Below are 16,011 nucleotides of genomic sequence, written 5' to 3'. Positions count from 1 at the left end.
ATCAAATATAATTAAAAAACTCCCTATGAAAATCCGGCACAAATAATTAACAACATTGTATAAAACCAATTAAGCAATAAAGGAAACCTCAAACTCCGTAGGTTCCTACAAAATCATTAATTAATAAGAACTGTTTGCGCACAATACTAATTTCATCGTCAGGTGAAACTCAATTACAAGAGATAATTAAACCATCAAGGATTTATTTACTTTGAACATCAATTTTCTTTAAAATAAACCTACTTTTAATTAAAGCTTTAACGAAAAACAAATAGAGGAGGAGACGTACAACCCTTCCCAAGTTGCCGCGATTAGGGTTACCACTTACCAATTTCTGAAGTTTCGACTAAATCCAGATTTATTAAGAAAACTCCTGACACTTGTACCGGATGGAGGGTCTGTTTGTAAATAGATACCAATGACATTTTATTTCATAATTCGTTTGTGCTATGTTAAACGCTATGGATAAACCTATACCTACCCTTAATGATATCCTTTTTATGGACAAAAATCATTGTCCTGATTTTATGTTACACAATCATACACTCTAAAAAAAATTTGGTTGTTCCTATCAATATTTTGATAGTCGTAGTCAAGCATCTTGATTCCATACGAGCCTGATAAGATCTTAGACAAATCGAATAAGGTAATTTTGATTGCTCTTACTTTTGCAACGTAACTGAATCGATTAAGATCTTATTCAATAATTCCATGAAAAATAATTATGTTAACTAAATTACCTTAGTAAATTCAACTAAGGATTGAATCAACCTATGTTACATAGTTATGCCTAACAAGTTCATAATTGATTCAAGGTGTACAATGGTTAGGAATAACAAAACACCTAAGTTATTAGTTCAATCATACATTCCCTTGTTGTTTTTAGTAATCAGCTTTATTTGAATTATATAAGATCGTAATTGTAGTAATTAACTTAACGTCAACTAAGAGAAAACTGCTCTTAGTTGGTCTTCATTTTTTAGAGTGTACAAAAAATGTGTGACTCGTCGTTAAATTCACTAAACATTTACTCCTATTGTTTCTGATAAGTTCTTATATCTTGAGAAGTTATCAAAAGTCCAGATAAATGAAAAAAAAAACCTGATGCCTTAAGGCACACTGCGGACAACGTATGCAAAAGCGATAAAACGGCTTCAGAAATTTCGATTTTTGTTTTTGGCTATAAGCCCGCTGGTAACCCTATCGGATGGGGTGGAGTACGTATATATTAAACCTAATTGTTATTGAGCCTTTAGCTAATTTATCTTGGAATATGCAGTTATAGGTATAATGTTATTTTGATTATTCCAATTTGGGGGACAATGGATTGGAATTGTCACTTATTGGGAATCTATTTAGGATATCTTGTAATTTGTCTTGTAACCAAAAATTTGTTTTCTATCTACTGCAAGGAATAAACGCAATTACATTTTGTCATTTCAATCAATAATATCTTTTATTTAAAATTCCGATAGCTATAATGTAGATCTCATACTATCAAACACACTACATCTGTCAAATAAACAAAGAAAACAAAGAAAAGGTATTTTTAAGGTGTTGGATAAGTTGGATTTGGGGATATTTTTCGTAATCGAGCGCGGCACATGTCAATGTCGGTAGTAATAAGGGCAGAACAATAATTTAACTTAATACTAAAATTTTGGAATATTTGGTCACTCAAATCCCAATGTTTCGATTCAGACTAAATTATGAACTTTCGTAAGATTCGAAATTAATTTAAAACATGTCTAAGCAATATTATACGGACCACTTCATTTCATCGCCGGTTTAATTAAAAACGAGTGCCCGTTCCCCTTCCTCCTTTTTGGGTAGTACTTTACCCCCTCTCCCCTCCCCCCGTATGTAGGGTTGTCAAACGCACTATATTATATACATTGTTATTATACTACATTGTGTTTTATTTCTTACCTTTAAGAAAGTTATAAATATCACAGAAACATGTTTTAGTTCGCGGTTCGCGTTCTATTCACGAAACCGAGTTACATTTTATGGGATCAACTCTGGAATTACTTACTTTTAAATCTTCTTAGTCAAATTATCGAAGCAATTATGAATGCAATGAGAAATTTCTTTACAATACCCATACAAATATAAGCCATTGAAATGACACTGCAATCATTATTACTATCAAGAAATAAAAAACGTGGTATTACAGTGATATCAAACTTGAATTTTACAAAGAGTCGAACAAATCAACAACAATAATAGTGTCACTATTTTGAATGCTGTAATGCGATAATCATTTTGCGAAATAGTGAACGACTTACTCTATATCTCACCAAAATAAGTTGGCAACCCTACCCCCTCCCGTGTGGGTGTCTCGCTCCGCTTATATTTAGATAATTGTACAATCATCTAAATTAATGAGTACTCTCGTCCGGTCCTGTATTTACGTTCAGACTGGGAGATAATAGTGACATTTTTTATGTCACAAATAATTGACATTGTCCAAGGCTGTTGACTCGGCTCTAATTATTTTCCGTCATTAATATTTTGGCAAATTGTGCGGACATTGTCACATTTTTACTGGTGCCTCCTAATAAGCCGCTTGGGTCTCTCCTTCGTTTTTCTCGAACTGGGACACATTAAGGTAACGCTCAGATCGCAACTGCAGCTGCATTACCATTGCTGCAAATTTCAAAGAGAAAAAGAGTGACATTCAGAATCGTATTTCTACCGATGTCGTAATTACAACGTTCATTTTATTAAAGAAATTGTACATTTTTTTGACCGCTTCCACGCCGCGCCGTATCAGTAATGTTTTGCCACAAAGCATCTAATTCCGCTGCGGACGCTGTAGTTTACCATTAAAATATCAGCTGTTTAACGCCTATAATTAATAAACCCACTCGGCGCTACTCTTCTCTAAGCACATATATAGTAAAACACAAGAAAAACATCACAATTACGCTCCAAAACTGTTTTTGCGGGTTACATGTAAAGAATAATCCGCCTGGGTGTTCTCAGTGACGGCGATAGAGTTAAACGCAATTAAAACTTTCACTACGTGCGTGGCCGAGGTGCTCGGATACCTTAATTTATGCCAGTGTTATCACTTTATGAGTCTATTATTCGTTTGAGGTAAGATCTCCATTTAGATACATTAGGTTTTAATAACAGTTAGCGTTATGTTGTTTGAGTGCTTATTTTACTTGATTCAAGTTGATTCGCAAAACTACGGCAACAAGCGTTTCATTCTTTGATGGAAAGCGCAATCGAAATGGAAAGGATGTGTTGTGGAAATGGATGTGGTCACGTACATTTTTGTATCGTCAGGATTCAGGGCCTACCACGAACACCAAAATTACCAAAATTCTATGTTAATTACGCCTGAAGTAAAAAGGGTATGATGTTCCCAATTTGAAAACTTTGGTGTTTGCTGTAGGCTTTCTGTCATTCGAAATCCTTTTTGAATCAACATTATTTCGATGCATGATTGGCAATTTGGTCCACCCATGCCTTTGACGTCATTATTATAACACTAGCGTAAATCTTGGTAGAACAATACATAATTACTTCTATGACATTGGAATAGTGACAGCACTAGGATGAATTGAGGAAGGTTCAGAGATTTCACCATCAATGTATAAAAGATACCAGAACAAGATCTAGTAAATTTTATAATGATTAAAGATTTAATAAGGACTGTAATAAAGGTCATATATAAATAATGCTGATGATTGACGAATTTCTTAACACTTAATCAGAAAATGGCTTCGTAAAACAATCGCAAAAAGCGACATAAATGAAAGGATATCAACTGAAGTGCAGTAAGCCAACAAGCATCAAAGTCAGACTGTATATTCCGTTCTGCTAATCAGCACGCTTATAAACTTGACAGCATCAGCTACGCCAGTATAATTCTGAAGATCATAACACACATGTACCTCGAATTGAGGTCGTTTTAGACTAGACGCTTCAGAATCACTTACAAATGCTTTGTGAAACGTTGGTGCTACGGAAGGCCGCGGGCGATCCGTCTAATGAACCCGAGCCGCCCCCGCAGCCTGATTTATTAACAAATTAAACGCATTCTGCTGCACCCTCATGCAAATGCCCTGTACGTAACGTCGTCTGTTTAAAACCGGATTAAGGGCGAAATTATCTAAATTAATGGCAAAATTGGTAACATCTCTGTAATCCATTCAGATGGGAAAGCAGGCGCATCGATTATTATGGAACGTTTTAACATGTTGTATGGAATACAAACTTAATTTATGAAATTTACATAATATCTATATTCTTTGAATGGTATCTTTTTTGAACAATAAATGCATGAAAAGCAATAATTCCTTTTTCTATTTGACGAAATCAAAAATTTGGAACGCATTGGAGGATTTTTACTATGAAGACAGCTTTGAGTAGCCGTATTTATTTGCTATTATATATTTTTTTTATAACAAGACATGGGCTTAATAAGTCACATAATCAGGTACGCATTTTGTCCTAGAAACTCGACGTAAAGCATATGGTTTAGACAGTATTGACTTAATCCTCCCGAGTACCAATTACGATTTCGGACAAATGCTACTAGAAAATTCACAAACTGCGTACAAGACGATACAATTGCGAAAAAAAAAATGTACGGTGCGAACCTCAACTACACATGATCCACAAAGCAGAATATCTGGACATAGTCTAGCCACTGTTATTTTTAAAAAATAAAGTTTAGGATCTGTGTATGGCGGCCATTTAGAGAATGAGGCATGGCGCTTACGCTAACTCCGACTTTGATGTCGAATTTATCTATCATACAGTGTTTATATTGATCTGGCTTAGAGACTGTTCTAACACCATGAATGTCTATTAGACTTTGGCCTATGGCAAATTTTTATATTTGTTTCTCTCATCCTCCTTGCATCAAAAATTTTCGGCAATCACGTTGTTCAAAAATGCGTTTTTTTAAATATATAAATTCACTGCATTTATTCTGAATCTGAAAGTGCCCAATTGAACAAGCATGAAGAGGACTCTTAAAGAAAATGTTTTGGCAGCATATTAACCTTTGTTTATTGAAATCGTACAAAGAGTCATTTGAATATTCTCAAATTAAGCCAGATAGGGGTTGTCCGAAATTTTTTTGCTAGACCTTAATGAAAGCACCATAAACTCCCTAAAATAAACAAAATATCAGAACTTCTTATATCACATAGTACTTACCAATACCTTCAGATCATACTCTCGGAACATAATAATACCAAATTATGCACATGTCAATATTTAGACCAGGTTTTTTTTGTCCTTATACTTAACGATACAGTCCTTAGGTACTTACTTTGGAAGATTCCAAAGGCTGATAAATGATGAATAATCTTATAAAGTTATAGAACTATGTTTAGTTAATCAAAAATGATTAATCTCCCAAGCTGTTTTAACTTCTAACCTTTCTAATTACTTTGCACGTTACGCAGCAAATTATAACCAGTTCTCTCCGTTGATTCTGACGCGTAATTTTCTTTAGGTATATTTAAATAGCAACTAAAAGAACCGCTTACTATGCAAATAATGTCTGCATACTTATAACTGGTTAACACGTTCGCTGCGGCAAGCCAAAACCTTAACCCAAAATCTAGTGCGTTACGAGGCCCAATCCGCCCCGTAATAGTTTACATCGTAGTGCGTTACGGGTATAAAAGTGCCCCGTATGCCTAAGTCTGTTAAAAGTGCTGTAAGTTCCTGAAATATTGAATTTTCCAATATTTTTTTCGACTAACTGTAAGAGTATGAAATTTCCTACGTCTCATTATCCCCGCACGTGGATACGATAAAAACTCACAAAATTATATACAAAAGAAAATACGGGGTTATTTTATCCCCGTATCGCACTAAAATTGGAAAAATACGGGGCTTAGTACACCCCGTAACGCATGTAATGTATTAAGGTCGATAAATTAGTAGTGATGGGAAATAAAAAATCGATGCATGTGCTGTATTAATAAAAACATTACACATCAAATATATGATACTCCGCACTCTTGTATTTTTGTGAAAGTAGTTAATATAATTAAGTAACAAAGATAAATAAAATAATAACAAAGCACCACCGTTTTTACGTATTAAAAACATATATATACATACCTGCCTGCAATTAGATGTCAATTTGTGATGATTTTGACGTTTACTGTGTAGGATAACCTTTGTTTTAGGAATATAGTAGTTCTAACGTGTGGTTAGAGCGCTTCATTTTTAATTTTCCGATAACAAGTATTTCAGTAAGCACTGCACTAGCGATACTGTGCCCACAACCCCGTACGGGCCAGCAAATTCTTTTACGGGGTTCACGGAGACCCGTATCGCACTAGAAGGTAATTTTTGCCCCCTGGTCGGTACGGGGTTCCTGGGACCCCGTATATAATTAATATATCAATAAATAATACTTTTGAACAGAAATCCAAATGTATATTTGTGATTTTCGTAGTTGTAAAAATGACCAAAATACAGCTTCCGCACCAGCGGAGTGAACACGATTTTTCTCACCCGCACTGAGTGATGACAGTGTACGGGGTTCAAAAACCCCCGTAACGCAGTGAACGTGTTAAAAAGTAGGAGTTCAAAAGTGTTGTCATCATCACTTCTCTTGATAACTTTTTTGCTTGCTTAAACTTTTTGAATTTCATATTCATTAGGTAGGTAAATTTAATTTATGTCTACATCTTGTAAAGCAATATACCTATTGAGAGTCTGTTTAACCAAATTATTGTTGTTAGCATAAGCAAGTAGTGTTACTTATCTAGAAATTTCAAAAATCCCGGGAAAGTGATTTCTAAGTTCTAACCAAATATCTGTTGCAAATCTGAAATATCTGTATATCTATTTAATAATTAATAAGTTCAGAATGACAAATTTTTTCTTCCTTTTATCGTGACACAGTCTGGAGCAAAAATTAAGACAATTTAGGTCTTTAACCTCATACAATTAAAATTTGTAATTTTTTTTTCAACCATTATGGTAATATCTTAACATATAGTCCCCTTAAATGTAACAAACATCCTCCATAAATTATTTAACATTTGAAATTCAAACGTTAAAATTATCAAAAATATTTGTCATGCTCCCCAACGCTCCATCTTGAATTGAGAGCTCTATACGTAGTAACTGCCGAGCAGGTGCCAGTTCCCAGGCTTCTAACAATAACCTTTTATTTAGACAGGGATACGGAACGTCACGAATGTTGAGTTGATTGTTGATAATGTTGGTGTAAGAGGATTACCACAAAATCGATGAGTAATTACTTAGAAATTTCATGTTGTTGCCATCTAAAATAGAAATAGCTATTTTGTATCCAAATTTACATGGAATGCTTGGCACAAGAATTTTGAAGGTTTATTTTTTTCGATCTATCCTAAACAGGCGAAGAAATAATGATATTAACTAAACAGGGTGGCTAGCCGAATGGCACAATCGCTCACGAAACGCTCACGAAACGAAGCGCTAGTAGATATCTATCTCTATCGCGCTTGCGTATTGGCGCGACAGAGCCAGCGGCGTATCGCTTTCGTTTGGCGTCGGAGAAATGCCATTCGGCTACGGGGCCAGAAGTTCTTACAACAGTAACTAATACTAGGACAATATGGTGTGATAATGACGTAAAAAAAGTGCAAAACGAGGAAAACTACAAGGTGGCTGATGAAATAGACGCGACAGGCCTGTTTTTAAAACATTATCCTCCTTTTCAAGTAAGACACTAAGAGCTACAGATAAATACCTAAACGGATGGTTCTCGAACCTGGTAAAATTATCGAATAATAAGATGAGACAACGCAAAACGCCAGTTTTGTTCTTATTTATCGAATTATTGAATATATCGTCTCGTCTAGTCTACTCATATTATTGTTGCATCCATTATTCAGAGCCTGCAGGCCCGGCGGGCTGCTAAATTATTAAACAAGCGTTATAAACGCGCCACCCCAAACTTCTTTCCGACGCCTTCGCTATGCTCACGAGAAAATCATTGACGGCTGAATTTTTGGCTTGTAAAATGCAGTTTGATCACCCTGGTGGACTATTAAAGTCTAATTCGAGAGTTCGAGAGATGATAATTCTGGTTTGATTGTAACCTTTCCGATACTTTATGAACTATATGAAGCCACCCACTGAAAGAGGAATAATGGTGTTGACAAGACATTGCAAAGAATTTTACCGCAAAACACAAAAGTAAAGAAGGTTAATGAAAGAATATCAGATATAGGCAGATATTGTCTTTAACAACGGCCTTTGAAGAATTCAAAGTATCTACCGGTTATTTAACAATTCAGCGTTTGTCTATAGTAATATTTACTTAGCGAAGTAAATCCATCAGCAGGCTAAAATGATCCCGTGAAGTAAATCTCAGCGCCGTTCGCGGCCGTCGCCGGAATTCTTATTGAGGCAGTAGGCACTAGTGCAACACCTGCTTTGATATCGCATGCCCTCCCCGGCCCGTTCGTAGACTGCCTCGTGTGGACTGAGTATTGTGAAGCTTTTGGATACCACAATCGCGAGTTTTCTTAACAAATCGTAACTTAGACTTGATTGAGGAGGATGAAGAATCTGCAAATTGTTAAGAATAAAGGAAGACCAGAATTCAAAGCTTGTTCTTGGTCGTAATGTTATCATCATCCTCCTTGCGTTATCCCGACATTTGCCACGTTTCATGGGAGCTTGGTCGTAATGTCAATAATGATGTAAATACTGTAAGTGACACTGATATCATCGACTACGTTTTTTGAACGCCTATAATATGGTCGGCTGGCTAACCATGTAAATGACAATGCGCTTAGGGATATCCCAATTGCTGTCCCAGACTGTTAAATTTTGTATCTAGATTCTAAGACTCATCGTCACCGGTATTGTACTCGTACTTAATCTAGCTATTGATTAAATTTAATGTGTCGTAAAGATAGAATGGTAGACTACGGAGCAATCTTACCGTTAAAAAGTAATGTCTTCCGAACTAATTTAATAAAAATCTTGGAAAGCTATAAGTATCTGCATTGACACAGTTTTTGCATCACCTGTTCCGGATAGGAACAGCTTTGAAGCGCTTAGCCATGATAACCATGCTCCATCTAGCGGCCAAGCGATCTGCCGTAAGTCCACATTGACCAAACCGGTTCCGATTACAGGTTATGGCTGCCTACTTATCCGTTTGGCGGAAACGAACCTCTCACGTACCTTGTTGTGCATATTCGTACAATGTTACACACCATTTTTCTGAATTTGAATATGTTAGTGACCTTTAGGTCGCTAAATGATATTATGAGGTCGCTGAAACATGGCGGCTGGGGGCTGGGATGAAGGAGCGATATTTGCAAAGTCTTATTTTCAATTTTGAAAAATACTTATCACGTAAATGAGCCGAAGGATGAAAAAAACTATTAGCTAGTGCTGGCAGAAGTCACACAAAATATGATGCAAATATTTATTCTTAAATAGACAATTTCTTACAATACATACGTTAAGTACATAAAACATATACAATTTTATTTATAAACAACATTAAAATAACGGGACAAGTGGCGTACTAGAAGAGAGGCCTATGATCAGCAGTGGGCGATAAAGGGCTGATATGATGATGATGATGATGATAAAATAATACAATCATCATCATCCTCCTTGCGTTATCCCGGCATTTGCCACGGAACATGGGAGCCTGGGGTCCGCTTTGGCAACTAATCCCAAGATTTGGCGTAGGCACTAGTTTTTACGAAAGCGACTGCCATCTGACCTTCCAACCCGAAGGGTAACTAGGCCTTATTGGAATTAGTCCGGTTTCCTCACGATGTTTTCCTTCACCGAAAAGCGACTGGCAAATATCAAATGACATTTCGCACATAAGTTTCGAAAAACTCATTGGTGCAAGCCGGGGTTCGAACCCGCGACCTCCGGACCGTAAGTCGCACGCTCTTACCGCTAGGCCACCAGCGCTTATCTTATGATGATAAAATAATACAATAAACACTTATATTAAAACTTACAATAAAACTTATAAATAACAAATTTGTCCCAGGTCTTGCTCGTTGGGTAAGGTGCCCAGAAGGCTGGCCGCGTTGCCCCGCTGGATAGCAATGCTGATCCGCTGAACAAAGTATTGGCCAGATGAAAATTGAAATTTATGTCCATGCAAATTGAAAATATCCATAGGCAATTTTGAAACATTTCAAAGTTTTGTTGCATACGAAATTAAAACAAGGATGAAGAGATGCTTGTGTAAAATCACCAGATTGGATTTCTACATCACAAGTAGGTATTACAAGCACATAATACCAAGGAAAAGAACACAGATGACTTAAGGAACCCCAATGGGCGACGCAATGAACAACAATTTATTAAAAAAATAAAACAATCATTACTTGTAACATTTTCTACACATATTTACAGAACGATTACCGAGTTACTCTTCTGAGAAGCAATTGAACCCATACAAAAATAAACACAGCGTTTATTTGTATTGTTCGATGGTTCCTGTTTACAGAAACTAATGAGTCTTTAAGAATTTTGGGGGCAACGGAATTGTGTCAACATTTATTTAAACTTCCTAATGGTTGACGGCAAAAATTGGAATCTACTCCAACTTAATGACCCTGAAGGTAATCTTCGTTTGCGTACTTCGATAATAGGCTTAACTTCTTTGGTAAACAAAGTTTAAGTATAATTTTATAAGAAGTTAATTTAAACTAGGGATACGTTATTTCATATTCTTACAAGGCAATATTTCTAAAAAAATCAGCTTGGATTTCATTAATAAAGACTATTACAAATTTAGCTTCCATCATTACCTATACACCTATATTTTTCAAAGTATGTATATACATATAAATAAACAAATAAATATTATAGGACATTCTTACACAGATTGACTGAGGCCCACGGTAAGCTCAAGAAAGCTTGTGTTGTGGGTATTCAGACAACGATATATATAATATATAAATACTTATATACATAGAAAACATCCATGACTCAGGAACAAATATCTGTGCCCATCACACAAATAAATGCCTTTACCGGGATTCGAACCCGGGGCCGCGGCGCAGCAGGCAGGGTCACTACCAACTACGCCAGACCGGTCGCAATATGGTCGCGTATGGCTTAGTTGAATGCTTATTACATCCAATTAAAAACGATATTTGTATCGAATAATTCTAATTACACCGGTCAAATCTTACATGAAAATCGGCTAAAAAAACAAAGTGTGATGTAAAGCTGGATTTTTGGTATGTTATTTGGAGTCCTTGGGGGAATGTAAGACTATATTTTGCAAGCAAAAAAAAAGTGTGCTAACTTCGTAATTTAAAAAAAAAAAGTAAAAAAATCGGACTTATTTTGGTTTTTATTTATTTATTAAAAAACTATGCGTTTTTGGTCAAAAGTTGCTTTGTAATGTTGAAAGCGCATTAAATTTCAAACAGTTTGACATCTTTTTTATCAATGTCCATCAAATAGTTTTCGAGATATGAAGCGTCAAAAAAGGTTAATTTTTGACGCATTTATAAAATGTAGCGTTTTGCCAATATTTTTAGACAAATATCTGCAAAATACTTCATGATATGATATATATTGCAATATAACATTGTATAAAATTTATTTTGCTTTAGTTTTAGTTCAAATAAAGGTCAGTAAGACGAATAGTTACTTTGGTGAACAAAAAAAAAATCTATAAATAGAGAAGCCAAGAGTCTGGTAGATTGGTTAAGGTAAAATAGTTTACGCTAAAAGTTTTAGGTTGAAAGTGCTATCTATTCGATCTTACTTTCTTTGGTATCCGTTTATCTGAAAAAATTGTCTAAGCTAACTTTGCATCGATTTGACTATTACTAATGAAGAAATAAAATAATAGTTATTTGTTATACAAGGGGGCAAAGTTGTATTTTAACGCCTAGTGTGAAATTGAAAAACGAGCAAGTGAAAGGATTCTATAGTTGAACCACGAGCGAAGCGAGTGGTTCGAGAATAGAATCCTGAACTTGCGAGTTTTTTAACACACGAGAAGTAAAATACTTTTGCACCCGAGTGTAACACAAAACTTTTCCCCTCACTACAGCGAGGAAACTACAACGCAAAAAATGCGTTTATCACTGCTTCCAGTAGTTCCACAGGTGGTAAATCATCTTTATTATTAGATTCACCTACTTTCATCAATTTTAAAGCAGTTAATTTGACTTTATTCAAGGTCAAATTACTTTACCCACTAGTGGATAAAATGCGTTTTTACCCGCTGGTATTAAAGGACAAAACACGTGTTTCCGAGCGAGTGAGGGGAAAAATAAAATTTTGAAGTTTAGTAAATTAGAAAAATAAAACAGAATTAGTTAGATTTTACTTTTTCCTTTTTGAGGGTCCTGGTTCTGCATCTTGATGGCACAACTCCTGTAGTGATAGAAAGTCCACTTGAGTTGTATTTGACCACCAATTGCTGTGGAATAAACTACGGGAACGGAAAGCGCCCACCCCAATTATTAAGATACTGGAGAAGTGGTATTCCCAGCAGAAGAACGTAGTAAGATGGAAGTCAACTCTGTCCACAGCCAGCGGGCTAAACTGTGGCGTGAGACAAGGAGGCAGCATGTCTCCGGCTCCCTTCAGCGTGTACATGGATGGGCTGTCGCAGGCTTTGACCAGTACCGAGGTTGGCTGCTCCATCAATGGGCAAATGATAAATCACATCGCATATGCAGACGATATGGTCCTACTAGCACCATCTGTGGGAATTATGCGTAAGTTACTTGCAGAATGCGAGAGATACGCCAGCCAGCATAACATGAGATACAATCCGGACAAGTCTGAATTTATGCTCATGGAGGCAGCACATATGCCCACACATGTACCACCTCTTTTGCTTGATGGAGCACAATTGCGGAGAGTACACGAAGTCAAATATTTTGGCCACATCTTGTTGTCCAGTTTAAAAGACCAGGAGGACATATAAAGGCAGAGGCGAGCCACCGCAGTAAGGGCAAACATGTTGGCTAGAAGATTCGCCAAATGTAGTGACAGCGTAAAAAGACAGCTGTTCCTCAGTTTTTGTACAAGCGTTTATACTGTCGAGTTATGGTCCGACTACACCTGCGCGGCGGGGAGAGATCTGCGCGTGCAATACAACACATAAGTATTATGTACTGATATTTCGTTAAACGGAGAATACTATGATTCGGGCACGTCCACGACAACGCTCGTGAGATTGCATCGATGTTATTGACCCTCAGTGATATGCTTTAAAAACCAGTCCGTACAAGAACAATTTCGGAACAATCTGATTCAATTAATGAGGGTTTTCTACTCGTAAATATTTCTTTCCGCCAAGCGGCGATCCGGAGGTCTTTCTGACCGTAAACTTAACTTACTAAATAAATGTTGATTTGATATACGCAAATATGTGTCTAAGTAATACTTGAACAGCCCCCAAATAATAATAATTCGTTCTCCGCTACGCCTCCTGTAAATATATGTAAACTATCCCATTTGGCCATTACCATCCACCGATTATTTCTGATCCAGTTATACTAGACTTATGATATGATCCTATTTTTTTAAATAACTGGCACTCTTTTGGTCTTAAATGAAAGCTAATGAAGTTTTCTACATGTTTATTTTACAATTTATGTAATAGCCTGAGTTTTTTTGCTGATATCTGTCTCAAAATATTAGCAAAACGAATATTTTCATAGAAAGGGGAAAAATGCTCTTTTTTGACGCTTCATATCTCAAAAAATATTTGACGGACATTAATAAAAAAGATGTCAAACTGTTTGGAATTTAATGCGCTTTTAATATTACAAAGCAACTTTCGACCATAAATGCATAGTTTTTTAATAAAACGGCAAAAACCAAAAAAAGTCTGATTTTTTTACTTTTTTTTTAAATTACGAAGTTAGCACACCATTTTTTTGCTTGCAAAATATAGTCCTACATTCCCCCAAGGACCCCAAATAACATACCAAAAATGCAGCTTTACATCACACTTTGTTTTTTTATTTCTCTTTTTGACCAGTGTAAATAGTTACTTACAATTATTATTTGCTCTAGAAATACGACTCATATTTCTTTTAAGCAAGATTACCTTCCCATAAAAGAAAAGGCTGTATTTTATCCCGAGTTAAATTGAAATTACCGAGGGGAACACCACAAACCGCGGACAAACCAGCCATCTCACAAAATATTTGTCTCGAATATGCTACTCCAGTGTATCTTGAGCCCCGAAAAGTTATAACTTAGTCTAAAAGGTGGACAAAATTATACTGGACATTTAAGTCGTGAATAACAGTCCAGACGGCCAGTCTGTCGAAACAATCGTCCGAGCGACCAGGATAGATGTATCGTCATCTCTTTCTAGAAAGAGCGAGAGGATTTCCTTAATTTCTCTCTGCGTGCGGCCACTCGAGTATTGCCAGTCATCCTATTTGATTTGTAAGGGGAATTTTGTGTTGTAATTGGTCCTAATTATTGTTTTGAAAGTTATCTCTCATAATGGGATATAAAAGCTATATGCGACGCCTTAATTGTCTGCGATGATGTTATAGTTTTTTTGTCTAGACAAAAGTTTGTTTAGTGAGTCACCAAGACGGGTATCATAAATCATAAGTGTTGCGTGTTTTTATGACATTCTAGAGTTCTAAACCACAGTAAACTGTGTATAATTAAAAACTTAGGTTAGCAAGAAGTAAGAACAAGTAAATTTAACGTGTATCTGTTTCTATATGACTCACATATCGAGGTCAATGAGGTCATATAAAAAAAATTGCAATAAAAATTAAATTGCCACAATACTACAATACGAACACAACTACTTCATGCAGGTAGGTACAATTGGCGAAGCAAGATCCTTTCTAATTTTAATATAATCTTGAAAAAATATCGTCAGTGGCGGTGGCAGATCCCAATATTCCCAATACCGGTGTTGCTACCTGAATTTATAGAGAATTGTTATTATTTTGTAAACGCATTGTAGTTACGCTTGTTAGTCTGATATCGTCTTTCAATGGACCATTGCCAGAATTCAATTATTATAGCATCCCTGTCTGAATGTATGCTGCCATATTAACCAAAAGGGGCATTGATTAAAAATTGTTCACTTTTCAAAATGATACCGTAGGTATATCTTATTCTTGCTCAGTATTAAGAGCTCTGTCAAGTTTATATTCTAACAGGTTTAAACAATTTGGTCACAATTTTTCATGGACTTTTATAACAACAACAAAAGAAAATTTCATATTTCCTAATTTTTAATTTTTTGCTTCTACTATTATAGAACGATATCTTACGAATCTGAGCAAGAATACATGAAAAATGTATTGGTTACTACTACTGTACCTACTCAAATTACCCAAGAAACTTATCGACAAGAATCAAGGAACTTTATATTTCTAAACAAAGATAATACAATACGATTGCATACCAAATGGCCGATAGCTAGTACTTGTATCGTCGAAATGAATAACTATCCTTAGCTAATAACAGCAATAAGCGATGTAAATACGGGCCTATATTTCACTCGGCGCCGTCGCCATGGCAACGGGCGCGCCAAACAAGACCGGGTGGGCTATTCACACCAGTACTGGTTGTAGACAGGTTGAAAATTGCTCACACTCCGAAGCATACCATAGTCAGTTCCCTCTTTCTACCTATTTTTCGTTATTGTTGTGACAAAGCCATTGCGTTTCATTCGACGCAGAATGTAAACGATTGTTACTTTATTTAGGCATGCTGTTGTGGTGGTACTATCATGAATAGTTGTTGGAATCATCCTTAACTATCTCATCATGTTGATAATCCCGTATATCCCTTCTGTCAACTACAGCATCCTTTTTATTTTCGTGAATTTTTCAACTTCTCTATTTTGACTTACTGCTGGACATACGTCTCTTACTTCACTGCTTGGAGTGCTTGGGTTTGAGAGACATTCCGGAGCATCTGAAATTATGATACCTTTGAATAAAATATTTCGTTCGTAAACATTACTTTGAGAATAGCCCTCCGAACCTGTTTATAAAGCTATCCTGATCAACGTGAAAGTGG

The 16,011-nt window shown here is 36.0% G+C and overlaps 1 protein-coding gene across 2 annotated transcripts in view; it reads left to right on the top strand.

Moving 5' to 3' along the window:
- The window catches only part of LOC125226885 (LIM domain transcription factor LMO4), a 311,552-nt gene that overhangs the window by 135,155 nt on the left and 160,386 nt on the right, over positions 1-16,011 (top strand). The window lies entirely within an intron of this gene.

Source organism: Leguminivora glycinivorella, chromosome 6 (assembly GCF_023078275.1).
Source record: "Leguminivora glycinivorella isolate SPB_JAAS2020 chromosome 6, LegGlyc_1.1, whole genome shotgun sequence".
Classification (NCBI taxonomy): domain Eukaryota; kingdom Metazoa; phylum Arthropoda; class Insecta; order Lepidoptera; family Tortricidae; genus Leguminivora; species Leguminivora glycinivorella.
This window is presented reverse-complemented; position numbering and strand designations above follow the sequence as displayed.